At 39.3% G+C, this 19,917-nt stretch overlaps 1 protein-coding gene across 2 annotated transcripts in view; it reads left to right on the plus strand.

The window, feature by feature from the left end:
* Positions 1-19,917, plus strand: part of raph1a (Ras association (RalGDS/AF-6) and pleckstrin homology domains 1a) — a 75,120-nt gene that overhangs the window by 2,979 nt on the left and 52,224 nt on the right. The gene's annotated exons all lie outside the window — the stretch shown is intronic.

Below are 19,917 nucleotides of genomic sequence, written 5' to 3' on the forward strand. Positions count from 1 at the left end.
GTCTGACTCTATGCAGATGTTTGCTCCCTTGGATATAACAGACATTAGACCAGAGCCTGATTTGTCATCAGAATGATTTGTCATATAAACCCCCCCGTCTCCATAACACTGTAAACCTGTAAAGGTGGAACGAGGTGACTCATGTCAGAGTGTTTGTACACATGGCCTGTTGAGCTTTGCATTGTGACCCAATGTTTTATTTAGGCGTGTTTGGTTCTGTATTATGTTCACATCAATGAACTGTCTTACAACAATGGCAGATTTTGCCCCCTTTGCATTGGCTTCCCTTCTAACAGCACTGCTTACATTGTAACCTGCCTATATTGAGTAAAAGATTAAAAGTGTTTACAGCCTCTCAACCAGTGTTGTTTTAGAAACATTGGCAGCTGCCACAGGCAGTGACACGGCTTCATCTGTGTGTGTGAGAGAGGTAAACTGTTGGAGAGGGAGATTCATTGCGTTCATGCACTCAATTTGCTATCAAAATGCATGAATTATTTACAATGACCAAAACTGAAGTAGCAACAGATCTTTTCTTCCCTATTGTGGATGTATAGTGAAATAGATTATTGAAAAAGAACAAATGCCGGTTAAGGACTTGGTTCTGTGCATCGGTTGTGGATTAGATGGAGGCAGATCTGAATGTGAGCTTTCAGTCGATTGTAAGAAAGAGTTTAAGCAATGATTGGAGAAGGCATACGGCACCAGAGAGAAGTCAGTCATTTGTAAAGCAAGATCTGTTAATGAAATTTTTAATTTACGAGGTCAAACGGATGCATGGAAGAATTGATCACAATAAGAACTATAACATGTATTTAGAAAATAGATTATTTTTTTATGTCATGCCGACTTTAAGATGAAGTGTATGTTTTCAGTGTTACAATAATTTGACCGGTTTTACTGTAATGTGCAGTGCACTAAAATAAGCCATTTGTAGATTGTTTGTTTCCCCTGAAAAGAGGAAGTATTGTGGTTCTGTGGTCCTTTAAAACATTGCTCTGTCTGATTGAGCATCTCGACCAGCACAGCAACATGAGCCCAGCCAATGGTGTGAGTTTGGGGGCAGGACTATCTGATTGACCAATGGTATATGGGGTTGGAAAAAGCTTGTTTGAAAACAAACATAATTTTTGCAATTCTGTTTGGAGACACTAATGGCACAGAAATTACACACTCCCAAAAGCTTCTTTGTCATGCTTTCTACCACATGAAATGCTGTCACTGAAAACATAATCTACTTAAGACATTGTTGGAAAATAAATGCATTTCTTGAAATCTATTTCAGTCTGACTGCTCTGATTGGATTTCGCGTGGTTTATGCGACTTTCTAACGGCACGTAAAATGTAAACGTCAGATGTTGTTATAGGAATAACAAGGTTATAAAGTATTAATTGCTGGACGAGCAGAAAATGACAATATAACGGAGACATGTTTTGCCGCCAGAGAAAACAGCACTTAATAAAGCCACGACGTGTACCAGCCTCCTACAGTTCTGCCGCTGTCTGATAAGACGCAGTAGTCCAGCGGAGCGATACACATTGTCATGTTATAATTAAGACAACATCTGTATTGCAAATGCAAACCCCTCCATGTTGATGTTGTTGTTGTTGTTTTTGGCGTATACCTGCGCCAACGCTAGGTCATTGCCATACAATCCAATACGGATATTCCGGAAAACCCAAAGAGCGGCATGGACACACAAATCAGATCTGAACAGTTGCGATACACAATGTGGATGTCAATTTTAGATCAGATTCCAATCGGATAGACATATAATCGGATATGGAATGACAGTGTGAACGTAGCCTTAGTTTTTGAGTTAAGCTATTTTAATTGCCATTATTAGAGGCTGTGCTCAATGATCTGTTACGAAGAGCATTTTTATAAACCGCTGATTAAATATGATCCACACCTCAGAGCTTTACTTGAGTGTTATACATCTCACTTATTTATTTCGTCTTATATATCTTCTTTGACAAACTCTTTAGGTGTGTTCACATTTACCATACGGAATTTGACAGACGAAAACGGCTCATTTAAATAGGAATCCGCGCAATTGAAAATTTCACACGAGGGCGAAGAATTTCACCACGCTCACCCTCATGCTGTTGCAAACCTGTATGACTTGGCAAGAAAGTCATTTGTATAACATAAAGGTGAGTAAACGATGACAGATTTAGATTTTCGGGTTAACTAATCCTTTAAGACCACAGATAGTGGAGTGGTTCTTTTTAACAGGCTGCAGCCTTCATTTGAGCTCCTTTAGCCACTGACAGTCAATGAGATTAAGTGTCACATTATACTGCTGCCAAGATTTTATGGACACAGTTGACCTTGGCAGCCTTCATCCCCACGTCCCTCTGAGAGGAGTGGCGGTTTCCCACAGGACACGAGCTAAAGGGAGAGAAGGAATGAATAACCAGAGTTCTATCAGTTCTGCTCAAGGACTACCATCAGCCGAGTGTGAAGTGACACTCTCAATGTGTGCTGTTTGTCCTCCTTTTGTGCATAGCTGACAGAAGTTTCTCTGCCCTTGCATTCCTCAGGAGTGCTTCAGAAATGCAATACATGTGATTCTTATTATAAGGCACCGTATTAAGGGATAATGCACAGTCAACTGCTCATTACAAAATAAACCAGATGGAGTAATCAGGACCCCAATGCGAAGGAAAGGTGTCTTGTTGGAACACCCCAAATAGGGTGGAGTGGTAACGACCTGCTGATTGTATAGCCTATTATCCTGCTTATTGCATGGCCACTTACCAAATAAATATTTAAATTACATATTGATTTGAGTTATATTGTTTCATTATGTGAAAAGAAAGAGACTGTCGACTCATACAAGAGCTGAAAGCACAGCCAGGATATCAGTCAGTGGACCTTATGGTAGGGTAGATGTAATATTTATTTTAATTAGACATATATTGATGATAGGGGCAGTCTTGGCCTAATGGTTAGAGAGTTAGAGACTGGTAATCCGATTCTCAATACTTGCAGGAAGTGACTGAGAAAGGCACCTATTACCCAATCGCTCCCTGGGCGCCGCTGCAAAAATGGCTGCCCACTGGTCCGGTTATGTGTATCCACGGTTTGCAGTGTGTGTGTTTACTACTCACTGCTCCCAACGTGTGTAACTTGAATGGGTTAAATGCAGAGTTTCGGTTCTGAGTATGGGTTATCATACTTGGCCTTCACATGATGTCACCTTAATACTGTAACCCCCATTTTATTAGCACAAAAAAATGAACAAATGGACTTGACTTTACGGTGTGTTATGCAGTTTAGTGGTTATTGTACCAAATTACTTGTTTGACAGCAGAATGATTGAGCAACCAGAATCAAGTATTCCATGTAATGGAATTAAAACGTTAAATTTTTTTATTTATTTTTTATTGTTGTTCCATATTATTGATGTTCAGTGCTGATAGAGAGCTTTAAATGTGTTTGTGGTGAGGCAGATTTGCCTTTGGCGCTTTCTGAAATTGCTGTCAGTTCGAGGAGATGTTTCTGTATGTCTGTCAGTGCTGTAGATCATCAAACTGTGTTGAAGTTGTCAGCAATTGCATTTGTTGGTGAAAGGTGGTATATTAACATCTAAGTAGTTTGTTTGTATGCCATGATATTTTGCTGATTCATACTGTTGCCACCTGAGCAGCTTTTGTTTTGGTAGATAGGTGGAACAATGCCTCACCCAATGTAAATACACATGGGTGTATTTCAGCCATATGTATTTCAACATGTTCCAGCCAATCAGCTCTCCTCCTCCTCCTCCGGCAGTGTGCAGATATGGTTTCAGTAAAAGGTGAAGAACAGTTTAGGAAGATGTAGTGTGTAATTCCTGTACTGTCTGGTCGTGGCATCACATGGTCTAATCTGCTTGTTTGAGAAGCCCAACTTGGCAACATTTGGCACCAATGATATGAGTTTGGAATGGGACTAACTGTTCATTTGAACCAAGAAGTCTCTTATGTTCACCAAGGCTGCATTTCTTTGATCAAAAATACAGTGAAAACAGTAACATTGTGAAATATGATTATAGTTTAAAATAACATTTTTGTGTTTGAATGTATGTTAAAATGTAATTTATTCCTGTGATGGCAAAGCTGGATTTTCAGCATCATTACTCCAGTCTTCAGTGCCACAACATGATCTTTCAGTAAATCATTAAGTCACTCAAGGAACATTTCTAATTATTATCAATGTTGAAAACAGCTGTGTTGCTTAATATTTTTGTGGAAGCCATGAAAGGTTTTTTTGAGGATTCTTTGATGGATATAAACGTCAAAGGAAAATAATTTATTTGAAATAAAAATCTTTTGTAACATAAATCTCTTTAATGTTACGTGATTAATTAAATACATCCATTCTTTCTGAATAAAATATGAATTTCTTTAAAAAACAAACCTTCTACAATTTGTCTTAAATTGTCATATCATGTCTTAAAGGGGTCATGCATTAAGAAATACAATTTTCCTGGATCTTTTGACAAGGTCATTCATTGTACTATAAAAATATCCTTTTCTGAGTTTCAGAATTCAGAACCCAAAACTTTATCGTCAGTCTAAACAGCTTTTATTGATACCATGCTCAGAAAACGACTCGTTTCGGATTTTGTCACATTATTACGTCATAGTGTGATAAAAGACTGCAGGTGTGTTCGACTTCATGCAGCTCTGCGGAGACCGATCGGCGGCTGACTTGAAACAGTGCATGCCGGTTAGAAATTTTGTCCGACTAGATGCAGCGCTGACGCCACATGACTGTGACGTAAGCCATCAAAGTACCGCGAGAGCGTTTCGAGAGTAGCCGGAGGACTCAGCCAGCGCAGTTTCTCAAGAGCAACTGCACAAGCTCTGATGACGTCACATCTGTTCCACGATTGGCCGGATTCACCGCATGACAACGATCACGTGCGTTTCGTGTTTATTCTCACACCTTTAGTTCCACTAAAGCTCACAAATCAGTTTTTTATAACAGTAAACAGTCTTTTCATGTAGTCGCGATGTTATATTGTGTCATGTTTATCAAAATAAAACTGATTAAAAACGTTGACTCCACTTCATTGACACAGGCTTATTTTGAACTTTATTCTTGTTCAAACAGATGCTGTATGAAGCAGTAAAGTATTGAATGAAAATGTGTCTGAAATATCTGTGAATTTGGCAAATATTGCATTTATTGCACTTCAGCTGTGCTAAAGTATGCAAACACCACGTGAGCGATCACTACGGGAACCAGAAAGTGTCCGACTTCACGTCGCCGTTTGCAGCTCCTCCCCGCCTGGACGCGGCAACTCTCGCCGATCGGTTACATCCAGCCGCAGCCGATGTCGAACACACCTTGCCTTTGCCGAAGAAGATTAACACCTACTTTTTACATCATTGCCTCTTTAGCCCCGCCCACAGATTTGTACGTGCCATTACTTCAGCAACAAAACAATCGAGATGCTTCTGAGGATTACACGATGTTTTGAAGTGCTTGTTGTTGTTGGAGAGTGGGTTGTTTTTTAAGGATATTTTAGATATAAGCATTAAGCAAGTGGTACTGTGTTATTTTTGTTCAGCATGACCAAAGAAGCGACCTGCTAGCGATCGGCTGTTAATGCTAGTAGCGACCCACTGTTTCAGTCCTGACCTACTCTTGTAAGGCAGCCAAGTGTGTTCGGGGAAGAGAGTGTGAGAGAGTGACAATGGGGGTAGAGTTCGCATGATAGAGCATCAACCATCACTGCTTGTGCTGTCTCTCTGTCAGCTCAAATAGTGGCAGACGTGTCTCTGACTGCATGATAACTACAGAGTTATCTGTGTTCCCAAATCTCAGCCTGAACAAATTTCTGCTTGTCCTTGTCGGTGCAATCCGAGCGCCACAAGTTGTTCTGTCTTGACCTGTAAGTGGTTGAATCTCTGAGATCTTACCTTGATGTAACTAACCACGCAACCCATTTTGTTATTGGTTTTATAGAGGATTCATAAAAAAGTGGTAAATCTCTCAGCAGCAAAATTGTAGGCTTGCCAGAAAGCCAGATCGTAAAAAGAAAGAGTATGAATAGAGGAAACTTTCTGGCGAGTTGATATAATTTTGAAATCCGTGCTTGGAAAATCTAACCTCATTTGCTTTTGGTTCACTCGTCTAATGTTGTTGTTTCCCGTCGTGCCAAGCTTTCTGCTCTGTTCCCTGTGTGGTGGACCGGGGGAAGAATGAGAGGATGGAGATCAGGATGCAGGTTTATGGTCTTCTTCCCTCTCTGTTTATTGATTCATTGCGACGTTTATTTTATTAGCTCAGTTCTGACTGTGAGCAGTGTCAGCTGGTTAAGGTCAAGCTCTTGTTCAAGGTGAATGAGAAATGTAGAGATGTTGGCAGTATCGTTTTAATTTGTCTGAGAAAGAATGATCAAGATGAAGAGAGAGAGAAAAGAGTTCAGTGTGATTCATTTTAGTGGATATGTTCGGACAGTACGTTAATCAACACGTTCAAAATGATTCATTTGAGTTATGAGTTGAGAAATTTTACTGCTGTTTTCACTGTTATTTAAATTGTTTTCTAGTTTTGATTAATTATGAAATCAATATGTGAAATCTGTTATATTTGAACAAATTTTGCCCCTCTGAACAGATGCTATGTACCAGTTAGCTACTTTTTTGTATGAACTTTTATTGCAACTACTGTTACAAAAGGGTAGCTTGACTAGTTTGAAACTTTAGCTTCCCAATCTACAAGCTACTCTCATAATTCAAAGTTAGTTTCAGCACTGGGAGTAACAGTATCCTCTATATATCCAGGTCTAAGAGTGAACTCCTTACACAGAAAATCATTTGATCGTGTTATGACATGTCTGGAACAGCTGTGGTAATGCAAGGAGAGACATAATTACATCCCAGCTGTTTTTCCCTCTAACATGTCCAGCTCTGAGGTAAAGGAGAGGCACATGTTCCTGGATGTTTATAGGAAATTGTTGAAGTTTGTTCAGATTGACACCTTTATTTTGTTTAACTTGTGTTTATTGACAGGAAAAAATTGGTTTTGCCTGTTCTTTTCAGTCAGAAGTGTCATTCTGTGGAAGCTTTCTGGAAACTGTCAGAAAAGTGTATGATTTAGGCCAAAGTTCAGAAGAAATTTTCCAACTGTCTGAAAGTTGTAATGGAGAAATTAGATGTTGGGGCAGAAAGTCTTTATATGTTTAGTAAGGAAAGGGAACATGTAGACAGGAAAGGTGTGCATGCACACACATTTAGTTGGATTAAGCATATTTTTTGCTTGTTACTATTTTTAAACTGAATATTTAAAAATGTTTCATTATAATTATTGTTAATATGAAATATTGAAATATATTCTTCTGTTTAAAAACAGCATTTGTTTGTCATTACAACTTACACTATCTCTTAAAGCCCCTGTTTTCTGTGTGTGTGTGTGTGTGTGTGTGTGTTTTGAGGATTCACCTTGTTTGTGACGTCATGGCCTAGACCCTCCTAACACCATCCCAGAGCCAGACTCTCTTTGGGTGGCTGAAGAGGGGCATCATGTGCATTGTGTCCTCAGAGTCTGAAAGGGTGCAATTATAGGGATGGGCGATATGGCATCAAATATGAACACAATATTTTTTCCATATTGATCAATCTAGATATTCATCACCGTATACAGTATATTTTGATAATGCTACCAGATTGTTATTTTATTATTCATTGATGATCATCTTGTGCTTTTACCCGCAAATATGCATTCTGTGTGAACCGGCCCCTAATCTGCACTTCATCGCTTTTAAGAAACCCAAGCCACTTCCATATAATTTACATTAAGAATTTTCTCAGCTTTGGAGGTGAAGTGTCTAGAAAGTGTGTGTACGGGCAAGTTGAATTGCACTATTTTGTGCTAATTAAATTTTTTATAATTATTTTGCGACTCAAATGTGAACAGCAAAAAACATCTCTTGCCATCACTCCTTGGCTTGTTATTGTTTGGGAATTTCATGAGACAAAGTACAAATGCTTGCTGAGTAAATCGTGTGTATGTGAAATTGAATCTGTAATGGATCTGATCCACTCGACTGGTCCTTTTAGATAAAACTCCTCTTGGGGTTGTCCAAGTCATGTAGCAGCACGTGTAGCATTGGTTATCCTGTTGTAGATGCCTAAATGTAATGATGAGAGTTCAGTTTCAGTCATACAATAGGTCAGCAAACCTTATTTACTATTAAACTTAAAGGTGCAGTAGGACATCTGGGAAAATGCTAACGTTAGCCTGATAGCACTAAAAGCATACATCCCACCCTCCCTGCCATAGACATATTTATGATTTTTAGAGAAAACTTTATAGTACAGTTAGTAACAGTACTACAATACCAAACGTAAACAAATTCTTAAAAACGGAATTAGATGCAGTAAGTTTTCGGTTTGTTCAGCTAGCAAACCTTGTCAGTGTGTAATATTTCTTGCATGCCAGGGGTTCCACGATGAGAGTTTGGTTGTTGCTGCTTGCCTGCCATTCTCGCTCTGTCTGCACAGTGTACGTGAACGTGCTGATGACTTATGTCTTTGTAAAAAAGCTGCGCAGTGGTATGCAACAAACATTGACCGACAGGGAACACATGCTATGGGACCGTTCGGACCGAACACAACGATTGAACGAACATCCTATGGTCCTACATCTTCCACAGACGACATATATTTATAAAAATACATTTAGACTGCTTAACAGAGTGATTGCTATCAGGATATGAGGAGACTTTCAACCAGCGTAACAAAAAAATTTTCTGCAGAGAATCACCTACGGCATATTTAATGCGAGTGTGATGGCTGGACAATGAAAAGGTTCTTTAATCCTCTATCACACCAAGTGAGCTGCCTGTGTAGGCAGCATTTTAGGGTATCATAGGTGTGTTCCCAACTTCCCAATGTAAATTTTGAGTACATTTTAAAGCATGCCTTTTGCAGATAAATCAATCCCAGAATGCATGGCAACAACGAAGCCTTAAAGGGATAGGTCATATTTGGCTCATGGATACCATGTCAACATTGAAACATTTCCACTATTGCGTGCTTCTTAATACTCAGCATGTGTGTGTTCTGAATCAGATCGCTCTGACCCTCCAGTGGCGCCAACCGTGGTGCGCAGAAACTAATCAGCTCCTCTGCGATTAAACCCAGACATACGCACCATTGTGTGTATAAATGTGATAAAGACTGCTACTGCGGTGTGAAAGTAGAGATGGCTCATGGATTTGTGGGATAGAATTTCAAAGAAGATCTGGTGGAGTTATGATGGGTCTTCAGCACTCCTGCCTAAGGCATTCCCTCTTATGGAATAGCTTGTCATTGTGTTTTCCTTTCATTTTCATTGCTATATTCATCTTTTTTTGTGCATGATGCTGAGGATGAAGCAATCTTTTAATTCTGTCCGATACCAATAAGCTGATCATTATTTTTATTTTGTCTAAATAAATTAAAAAGAAAACACTGAAAATTATTAGTCAAATTACAAGTATTATTAAATTATTAGTGTTATCTTTTTTATATTTTAAGTTTTCATTTAAATGTGTTATTTTATTTGCTTTTTACATTTTTTTAAATGTCTAAATTTCTTTCTAAAATGTTGCTTCAATTTTTATCTGTTTTTATTTCAATAATTTTAGTGCTTCAACTTATTTTATTTCAGTTAGTTGCAGTTAGTAAGTTTTTCTTCTGATATTTATATTTTATTTTATTTCAGCTTTATTTGAATTACTGAAAATTATATTTAATAGTTTTAGTTTACAAAAACAAAACTGGTTTGATGACAAAGGTAATCTAAGGGTGTATTCACACCAGGAAAGTCCGATAGTTCACTTGCTTTGGTCCGGACCAAATAAAAAAATGTTGTTTTTTTTTGGTACGTTTCGCTTTCACACTGCTCTTTTTGCAAGTGAACCAAAATTTGTAAACAAAACCACACGTGTGCTAAGGTCGTCCATTCATTGGACAAGGATTCTCAAGTAGGGAAATCAGGAAGTGCAAAAAAGGCTCAGCATGGAGATAGTTCGTACTGCAATATTTGTTCTTTTACTAATTTTGTGTTATTCTGTACAAACGCAATAGGAAGAAACTAATGAGTATCATATAGGGCTGGGGTAAACGATTATTAATTAAACGATTAGTCTGTCTATTATTTTATCGATTAGTCGACTAAATCTAACGACTAATTGAACGATTCTTTTTTGTAACATGGAAATTGCAGGAGTGCACATTCAATGCACAACAATTTTGATCTGGTTCTTACAGAGTATCTACACTGTAAAATGTTTGGTAGGCTACTCAAATGAGCCCTATCACACTTGGATGTGGTGCTCATTTTAATGTTTTCAGTGCTCATAAAAAACATCCGGACTGATTTTTCGGTTTTGTTGACGGGGGGTGGGGTTTACATGCGCTTCATAAGGCACACACGCACATTTGCACACACAAGCGCAAGGTCTCTCGCTCTCTCCCTCGCTGCGCGCGCTACACGGTTTGGAGCTCGCGAGCTCTAGATTCCGGGAGATTTTAACTAATTTGCGGTCATCAGGGAGCCGCTATCACTATGCGGGAGACTTGGGATGTCAACTCCATTTGACAAAGAGCGCAAATAACGACACCTTTACGTTTGGGACTAAATTTGAAGTATTCCCATACCTTCGATGATTTAGTGCGAGCTGGGGTTTTTTAGGACTTTTTCTTTTGTTGGGACTTTTGCATGGCTTTGTTGTGAATTCTGTGAAGAGGTTGCTGTTTCGTCCTTGATTCTGCAATGTTTCGGTCTCCCACGTGTGTGTGGCGAGCTGTACCGCCGGGAACGGTGCAAAAAAATAAATACATAAATAAATAAAGAAGCGTCGACAAAAAAATATGACGTCGACGAATTTTTGACGTCGAAGCGTCGACGTCATCGACGCGCCGCTACAGGCCTAGTATCATATGATACAATGTCATCTATACGATGCTGTAATTCGGATTTTGAGAAGACGACGATGTGCTGCAAGACACTGCAAGATGTGCCGGCAGAGTATCACTTTCCCATAACGCAACTCCGACTACGGAAGCCTGTTAACTCAAAGGCGCAGTGCTTTCTTGCAATTGGGTCGGTTCATGTTCACACCGTAAACGAACCGTACCAGAGTTCGTTTGGAACCCCTCTTCAGCTGGGTCTCGGTTCGGTTGTTTGGTCCGCACCCGAGTTCGATTGCTGTATTCACACCTGCCCAAAAGGTCCGCACCAAGGGGGGAAACGAACTAGAGTTCGATTCAATCGAACCAAACAAGGCAGGTGTGAATACACCCTAATATAAAAACATGAGAATGAGCATGCATGCACAATTAATTATTTAATAATGACTGATACAGCTAAATAAAAAAGAAACTCTCTAAAGCCTGGGGCACACCAACCCAACGCCAAAGAATTAGTGGCAATGAAAGCTGACTGTTGTCGCCTCTCGTCGACTGCGTCTCATCCACAAAGCTGTGCTGAACACACCAAAAGGGCTATAGGCGACTGTCAACTAGCACATGCGTTCTGCGCCTGCGAGCAAGTAAATATCTCTCTATATCAGCAGGTATCAATAGTTTATTTTTGTCATTAAAAAATGGAGACCGAAACTAGGACTGCAGATATAGCTACAAACCGTAAACAAAGCAACGCTTGCTTAACATTTTGAATATAAATCATGCTGATCACTTTGTTTATTCCAGTCGGCTCATGTTGTTATGAAAATATTCATGCAATCGAATGCTCAGGTAAGATGATGTCTGTACCGTCTTGCCCTCTTTGCTCGCTTTGATCACTTTTGCTTTTATTCTAGTTCACTGGCTCGTTCGCTAAGCTGAACAGCCAATCAGAGTTCTCTCTCTCACCGATGGTCCGACGCCAATTCAACATGCTGAATCGGCCCGAAAAACCCAGACGGTGTCCGACTGGAGCCAACGGTATGGAACACACCGAAAAACCTAGGCCAACCGACGCTCAAAAATGTCCCGACTTTGCCCGACGGCCGACCGTCGGCATTTTGTGTCCCTGCCTTAATGGACGTTCTTTATGTCAATGACAAATGTACATTATCTGCAGATCTCTTTGTGCATAGTTTAAATGTGGACATGTTTGTAAGGTACCTACTGTAGCTGACTAAATCTGAGAGATGCTCTGGAATAATGCCTCACACACACACCGCCATCCCATGTCTTCCGGCAGATCCCAGTGCAATGAGATCACTGTGCATTTCCGGGAAAGGCCAACGGCCTGCAGAGAGATCGATATGGATGAGGTATCTTCTCATGCTTTCTCTCCCACCCAGAGGGAAAAATAGGAAGTGATCGCTGTTGGTTATGAGTCTTTACATTTATGACATTTAAATTGATGTCGTTTTTACTCTGATACCGAAACATTCTGCTGATGCACATTAGAAACTCTTCCCGTCTGTACATACTGGCTACTTTCTTCTAGTCTATAACATCACATCGAAACTCCGGATACGGTTCTATTTTTGTATTGGAGGAAATGGCTGCAACCAATATTGTTCCTGCTTTGTGTTGTTTCTCCACCAGCTCCATTTTAACACTGGTCATTCTTGTTGCTGTGTTTTCCTGCTATGATCTAATGTATAAGCGATTGTCTCTTGTGTATCCTTATTAGCCACGTTTCCACTGCCGGGCCAGGGCCGAGCTGTGCTAGTGCGTGCCAGGGCCAGTCGCGTTTCCACTGTCACTTCCGGGGCTTGATCGGGGCTTACTCTGGGTCAACGGCCAGGATTTCTGGCCCGTCGAATACCTTGGGCCAAAGTGGGCCAGCTCGGGCTAGAGGCGTGCTCAAGGTAGAAGGTGGAGTTTATCGGTGTTATGGAAAGTTATGGTCTGCGGCAAGATGCACATTTCACTTTTTGATATCGCGCAAAATCATCGCTGCTCGAAATGGAGAATCTCCTGTACTGGTCTGTCGAAGATACCAAAGCTTTTCTGAGCATTTGGGCAGAAGAAAAAATTCAGAAAAAAATTAAAAAGTTGCGGGCACAGTATTGTACAAGGCGATTAAAACGCACAATGGACAAAGCGGAGCCCAGAGAAGGAACTTTCCATGATTCGACTTGAATGGACGGTGTGCTGGGTCACCGTCCCTCTGTTAGTGGCGACTCGCGAGACAAGTCGGGACACTATTGCAGCCACGGCCGGTGAGTTAATATACATGCAATCTTCCTAACTTAAAAAATAAATAAATTCATAATACCCGCTGAAATGGGTTGGGTTGTATGACGTTTGATTCAGAAAGGCGTGTTAGGGGCGGGGTTTAGGGCAGCGCTGCGGGGCTACTGGCCCGGCAGTGGAAACGCAAGCCCGGTGCTTAAGGCCCGAGGCCACTGGCCCAGCTCGGCTCGCTGTTAGCTCTGGCCCGGCCCTGGCCCGACAGTGGAAACGCGGCTATTGACTGCTGCTATTTTCATCATTGGCCACACTAATGCTAAGCACGCCCCGGTTTTGCTAACTCTCAGGGAAGGTGTGACTGTTTTTCTGTCCATGTGGCCCAGTTTAGGACACTCTGGGTAGAAAAGTCTGACATGTGGTCATGGGAGTTGGGCCACTCAAAGCATAACTCTCCCATAAAAGACAAGCACACAGAGAGGCTTTTGTGTGAGATTTGTTGGAGGTCGTAGTGGGTGGTGGTTGAGTCATATTTTTGTGTGTATGTTCATCTATGTCACTGGCCAGAGAAATTGCAGAGTCTAGATGGACCACGTTCTTTCCTTTTTACTTTATGTGTGTCTCATATGAGACTAGAGCCTTTTCACACCCTTTATAAGAGTCACATGTTCACATAATGTTCAGTCAGTGGTTAATGTAAGATACTTGCATTTATTAAACCAATGTTTAACCAATTGAACCAAACCAAAACCAGTCTGACCATTTAAGAAAAAATATATACACTACTGTTCAAAAGTTTGGGTCGGTAAGTTGTTTTTCAGAGAATTCTGTTATGCTCACCAGTCACCAAGGCTGCATTTATTTGATGAAAAATACAGTAAAAACAGCAATATTGTGAAATATTATTACAATTTCAAATAACTATTTTCTTTTTGAATATATTTTAAAATGTAATTTATTCCTGTGATGGCAAAGCTGAATTTTCAGTGTCATTACTCCATTCTTCAGACTCACATGATCCTTCAGAAATCATTCTAATATGCTGATTTACTGCTCGAGAAACATTTATTAATATTATCGATACTGAAAACAGTTCTTCTGCTTAATATTTGTGTGGAAGCCATCTTTGCTGAATTAAAGTATTAATTTCTTTCAATAATAAAAAAAATCGTACTGACCGCAAACTAGGTCAGACATTTTGTGTTTATAAGTAGAGTTTGGGGTTTCCAAAAATAAGTATGAGTAATTGCCTTAGCAAATAGCGCTAATGAGTTATTCTGCCCTCTTGTCATAGAGTGACCTATCTAAGAATGTGCTTAGATTTAAAAAAAATATATATTTTATGACAGAATTCCCTAAAGGTGGATCGCTTGAAGCACTTAAAATACAGTTTACATTTTGTCTCATGGAAATAGTTTTTGGGATTGCATACATTCCTCTGTTTTAAAACATTGCTTGCTGAAATGCCATAGATTTAACATTTGAAAAGCAGTGGATTGCCTACTTGCAGTGCTCTATTTTCTCTCTTGAGTTCTAATTACCACCACTAGCTATGATGCTTAAGAGTGTTTTCTTGAATGGGTGATGGTAATTCTTCTCTAGGGGCTTCAGAGAGAAAGAGAGAGAGAGTGCAGTGGCTTTCATCGTTTAAACACCCATCAAAGCCATAGTATGGCCTCTGGTCCATTCCTTCTACGAGTCCTATTGACCTAATAATGACTCTCGGTCTCCGCTACATCCCTCCACACCACCAGCAGCTCACAGGCTCTACCAGGTTAATTATTTCAATTCCAAACGTAGACCCTGGAGGTTGAAGAGACAGGTGACACACTAAAGCTCCTGGCGCTGCAAAACTAAAGCTGTCAGTAGCTCCCTCCGTTCCTCTTTTAATCTGTGTCTGTCCGGAGGGGGAGCGGGGCTTCCTCTTTACAGCCCTGACTTTGAAATGAGAGCTGTAGGGCCAGACACGTGCATGCAGATACACACAAACATTAATACAACAAATACACACAGCTGCCTGCCTGATTCATCTGTGAAAGAAAACAGGGAAGCATGACCTGGTATAAACTGCTGTGACTGTTTATTAAACATCAGTCTGTAGAATGTTGTTGTCGTGTTTTTTACTCATTAAAAATCACCAACCTGGATCTAATGAGAAAATTTTACATTTTTGTCTGAATTCATAAGAATTTGCCAAAACCTAAAATAATTATGAATTGCCGTGAGGTGTGTTGGGTATTAAACGAATACTACCTTTATTTTAAAAATGTTAAAGGGATACTCCACCCAAAACTGAAAATTCTGTCATCATTTACTCACCCTCAAGTTGTTGCAAACCTGTATGAGTTTCTTTCTTCTGCTGAACACAAAGGAAGATATTTTGAAGAACGATTCAAAATATCTTTCAAAATATCTTTGATATACTATTTACAAAATAGTAAATCAACTTTTGATGTAACAGCGCTTCAAATAGCGATTTGTCAAATAGCGATACACTTGTCGCCACCACCATTCATTCAAGCCGATTTTAAATCGTTCATTCAGATTCATTAAACATTTTGAATAGAATGCAGCAATTAATGTCAGAACCTTTAGTAAATTACATGTTATTTTGTTAGTTGTGTGTTAAGAATCGTGGGAGAATTGTGATCTCTGTTTAAAAAAACCCAACTAAATCATGATTCTCAATTTATCCAGAATCGTGTTGCTCTACAATAAAGATGCTATAGCATTACACTTCTACTCACTGGAAAAAATAGCTATTTATTTAATATTTTTATATTTTATATCAAAAGCATGAGTTTTAGGGATGCACCGATATGAACATTTTGGTCGATACCGATAACCGATAATTCTTTATATTTGAAAGCCGATAACCGATATATTGGCCGATAAATCTAAATCCAAAATTGTATATATTTTTTGATTACAAAAGCAAAATCCTCACCATTAAAAGCCATGTCCCAAGTACACTATTATAATGTTCTCATTATAATTTTATGTAGCCTATTTGACAGACTTGCGCTGCACATGTTGTACTTAACTGTATTTTTCTTTTTTTGAAGTGATTCCAATCATATTTCAAGCAATTCAAAGCCATCATGGTGAACAGTGCTCATCTGAAGCGTCTCAGCTGAAGGAAAAAATTATTTATCGGCTTTAATATATCGGCCAAATTTTCTTATCAGGCCTATATATCGATAACAATCAAAAATGAACATCTCAGTATAGGCCGATATCGTGTCCGATATATCGCGTGTCTTTCTCTTTTTCAGAATAAAACCAGTCTATGGCACGACATCCTTTCACTAGTGCGGTCGCGTGTAAATGCTGGCGAGGCAGTATTAGGTCAGTGTGTATTCACTGCTTGTGTTGATGCTGTATGACAGCTCTGCTGCTCCTCTCTGATGTCCTGCGGCACAATCCTGCATCCCTGTGCCAGTCAGACTAGCAACCTGCAACGGTGCTCTGCAGCTCGTGTCCTCCTAGCATCTCTCTCTTGCTCAGCTGTTAATCATTAGAAAAGGGAAGTGTATCAGTTTTCGTCTGCATGGACAGAAGGATGCGGGCCACTGGTGGAGGAGGTCACAGTGATAATAATCACTCTTTTGTTTCCCTTGCCATCAGTATGAACGAGATGTAACAAGCTCATAACATTAGGCTTTGTGTGGCTTCCTGCCGCTGAGAGCGGATCCTTGAATTTGAATTGCAAATGGATGTGATTTTCTTCACTGGGTGCGCAGAAAGTGTGTTTGTGAATTGGTGAGTGGTTTAGATTGGCTTAACTTAAGATTTGGTTTGTTTTTATGGCATAATTCATTATGTTTAGGGTTTTTTTTGGAAGATGAATGTATAAATACTCGGGGAAGTTAACAGAGGCAGCTAGTCAATTTTGTTTTAGTTCAACCAGAACAGTTGTCTAGTGAACAGCTGCGTAGACATGAAGAAGGGTGTGTGTGAGTCTATCAAAGCATTTCATCCCCATTCTCTATGTATAAATAGCCTAACCCACTGACCCACACACACCACTACAGTTGACTGTTTATTTATAGTGGAGTGGTGTTGATTTGACTCAACTTCATTTCTGGAGTATGTAAGGCACTAAAGCTTAATCTAATGGTAACAATGACCTTTTATGGTCACTATGGTCTCTTGCACCATTTAATATGTTATTATTTTTTAATAATATTTAGCCATTGGTATACCTTATAGGAATTATACAGGATTTTTAACATATCTGAGATGTTGTAAACAGTCTGTGCCATAGCTCCTCAGCCCTACTTACAGTAATTGGGTTGTTGACATGAAATGCCAAGCAGTGTCCGGCAGTGTGACATGCTATACTTCCTATATAACTTACATGTTCCACTATATTTAAAGTGTCGAATAATGACATGCCACATTGATTTTTTTGAATGCTTTGTTTTTTGACAAAATAAGAATTAGTCTGCAACAATACATCTTATTTATTCATTTCCACATTTATTAGGTTATTTTATTTATTTTTATTATTTATTTAAATAATAGCAAAGTTATTTTCATCTTTGTTTTTGTATATGTCAAATGCTATTTGTTTCTCGTTTGAGAATGAATGTTTGTTACAGGATTAATTTATGCACCTTTTGAACACATGGGGTGTAATCAAGGGGGTAATCCACCAGCCGGAAACTGAAGCTTCGCTTGGGGGCCGCCATTGTAGCAGACCATCACCTGCTGTTAGCATTCCATTGACTCCCATTCATTTTGGCGTCACTTTGACAGCGAATAACTTTACATCTGAGGCGTCCAAAGACTCCATTTGTCCATTATTTATTTCTAAAGAAACACGACAATGTATAAAAGGCTCCATTACTTTGGATCTTACGTTATGGCCCCGTAGAAGCCGTTTTTGTAAAAATAGTCTAACGATTGTGTCATAACCACTCGACTCTCTGTCGCTCAGTAAATTACCGTATAGACAGGAGGAGAAGCTCGTAGGCAATCTTTTACTGTCTTTGAGGCAATTGGGAGGATGTCGTGGAGGCGTAAAGTCAAGGGAGAAGGCCATAGATAGAGAGTCCAAAGCAACGGGACAAAATATTTCAACAAACAGATTTGTTTCAGATTTCAATTCAGATTTGTCTTGGCACAGCTACTAGAAGACTTACAACTGTCAGAACGGTTGCTCACGTCACATCTACGTCGACAAGCTCAGTTTGAGCCTGCGCAGTCGCTCAGCCATCAGGAAGTGAGTGCTTCTAATGGGCTTCAATTTTCTCCGTTGAAATCTATGGGGTCGCTGTGTCCATTTCTTTTACTTTCTAATGTTGAGTGCTGCTATTCTTTATAGATTTGGTATTAAACACCTAATGACCAAAGTAGATAATAGGCTATATGCACGCTTAAGTTCCGCATTTGACGCAAGGATGCTCGTCAGTTTCTGGTTGGGGAGATTAAAGCGGAGGAAAACCGAGGAAATCGGGATTATGGCAGAGTCTTCCAAATTTACTGTCCTCCCGTCTTTGAAACGAAACTTTCATACGTTTAGATGTAATTTTATATATAGTTGTGTTTATTTAATATAATTTTAAAAAGAAGCATAAACACAACGAGGTGTATCTGTTTTGTCAGTTTTTGTGACTAACGCTTCTTTAGTATAACCATGGAGTATACAATTCAATATAAATTCTCGGTATTGCATTGGACTCTATGATCGGCGGAAGTTATCGAGCATCCTTGACCTTCACCGGAAATACCGCCGTGCATAGAGCCCATTAGTAAAAACTTTGATCGTCCCTCTATCTAAAACAGGTTTAAATAACTTATTTCTCATTTTTTGTAAAATGATTATACATATAGTTTGTTTTATTGCGCAATGTTAAAGGGAGAGATCTCCCAAAAATAAAAATTCTCTTATTGTTTACTCACACATGACTTTCTTTCAGATAAACATATTTTTAGGAAAATAATCAGTCCCTATAATGCCATTGAATGGGTGCCGCTCTGTTGACTCTTAAAAAACCACACACAGCGATAGTGACTGTAATCCACATGACCCCAACGGATGAATCAATGTCTTCTGAAGCTTCACAATACTATTACGTCAAGTGACACAACGTCTCTCTCATGATCGCACGCATGACAGTAAGACTGTAAGCATTGATTTATATTTAAAGTTAAAAACATTAGTATTTTTTCTTAAACGCATATCAATTTGCTTCAGAAGACATTGGTTCATCCACGGGGTCGTATGGATTAACTTCACAGCATCAACAGAGCGGCACCCATTCATGACATATGGACTCACAGAGTGATTGTTTTCCTAAAAATCTTCCTAAAAGTCATGTATATCATGGATAGCATGAGGGGGATTAAACAATGAGAGAATTTTCTACAGTACAGACTACAGTAAATATTTGTTCTATTAAAACCATAACTCATTTGTCATCTTAAATATAATCTTTCCCTTATACATACAGCAAAATACATAGGTTTTAACTTAAATCCTGATGATGAAAAGAGTTAAAGACATGTTATGTGTTTTTCTGCTTTAAATTAGAAACCATCCCCATGTCAACATCATCTTGTGATCTCATAGACTTATGTGGAGACTTTAACGGGATCAATAAATTGATTTTAATTTGCTTGAAATTTTATTCTGTAAGAGCTTTTATCTTATGGTACTACAACTACTGTGCTTGCATTATTGTGTGCATTATGCATTAATTGAATCTTGGGGTTGGAATATTGAAGCATTTTGAACAGCTCTGGTTCTGTCATGACCTCAAGCGCCATGTTGCAATA

The sequence above is a fragment of the Rhinichthys klamathensis genome, unplaced genomic scaffold (assembly GCF_029890125.1).
Source record: "Rhinichthys klamathensis goyatoka isolate OS25496 unplaced genomic scaffold, OSU_Roscu_1.1 h1tg000088l_1, whole genome shotgun sequence".
Classification (NCBI taxonomy): domain Eukaryota; kingdom Metazoa; phylum Chordata; class Actinopteri; order Cypriniformes; family Leuciscidae; genus Rhinichthys; species Rhinichthys klamathensis.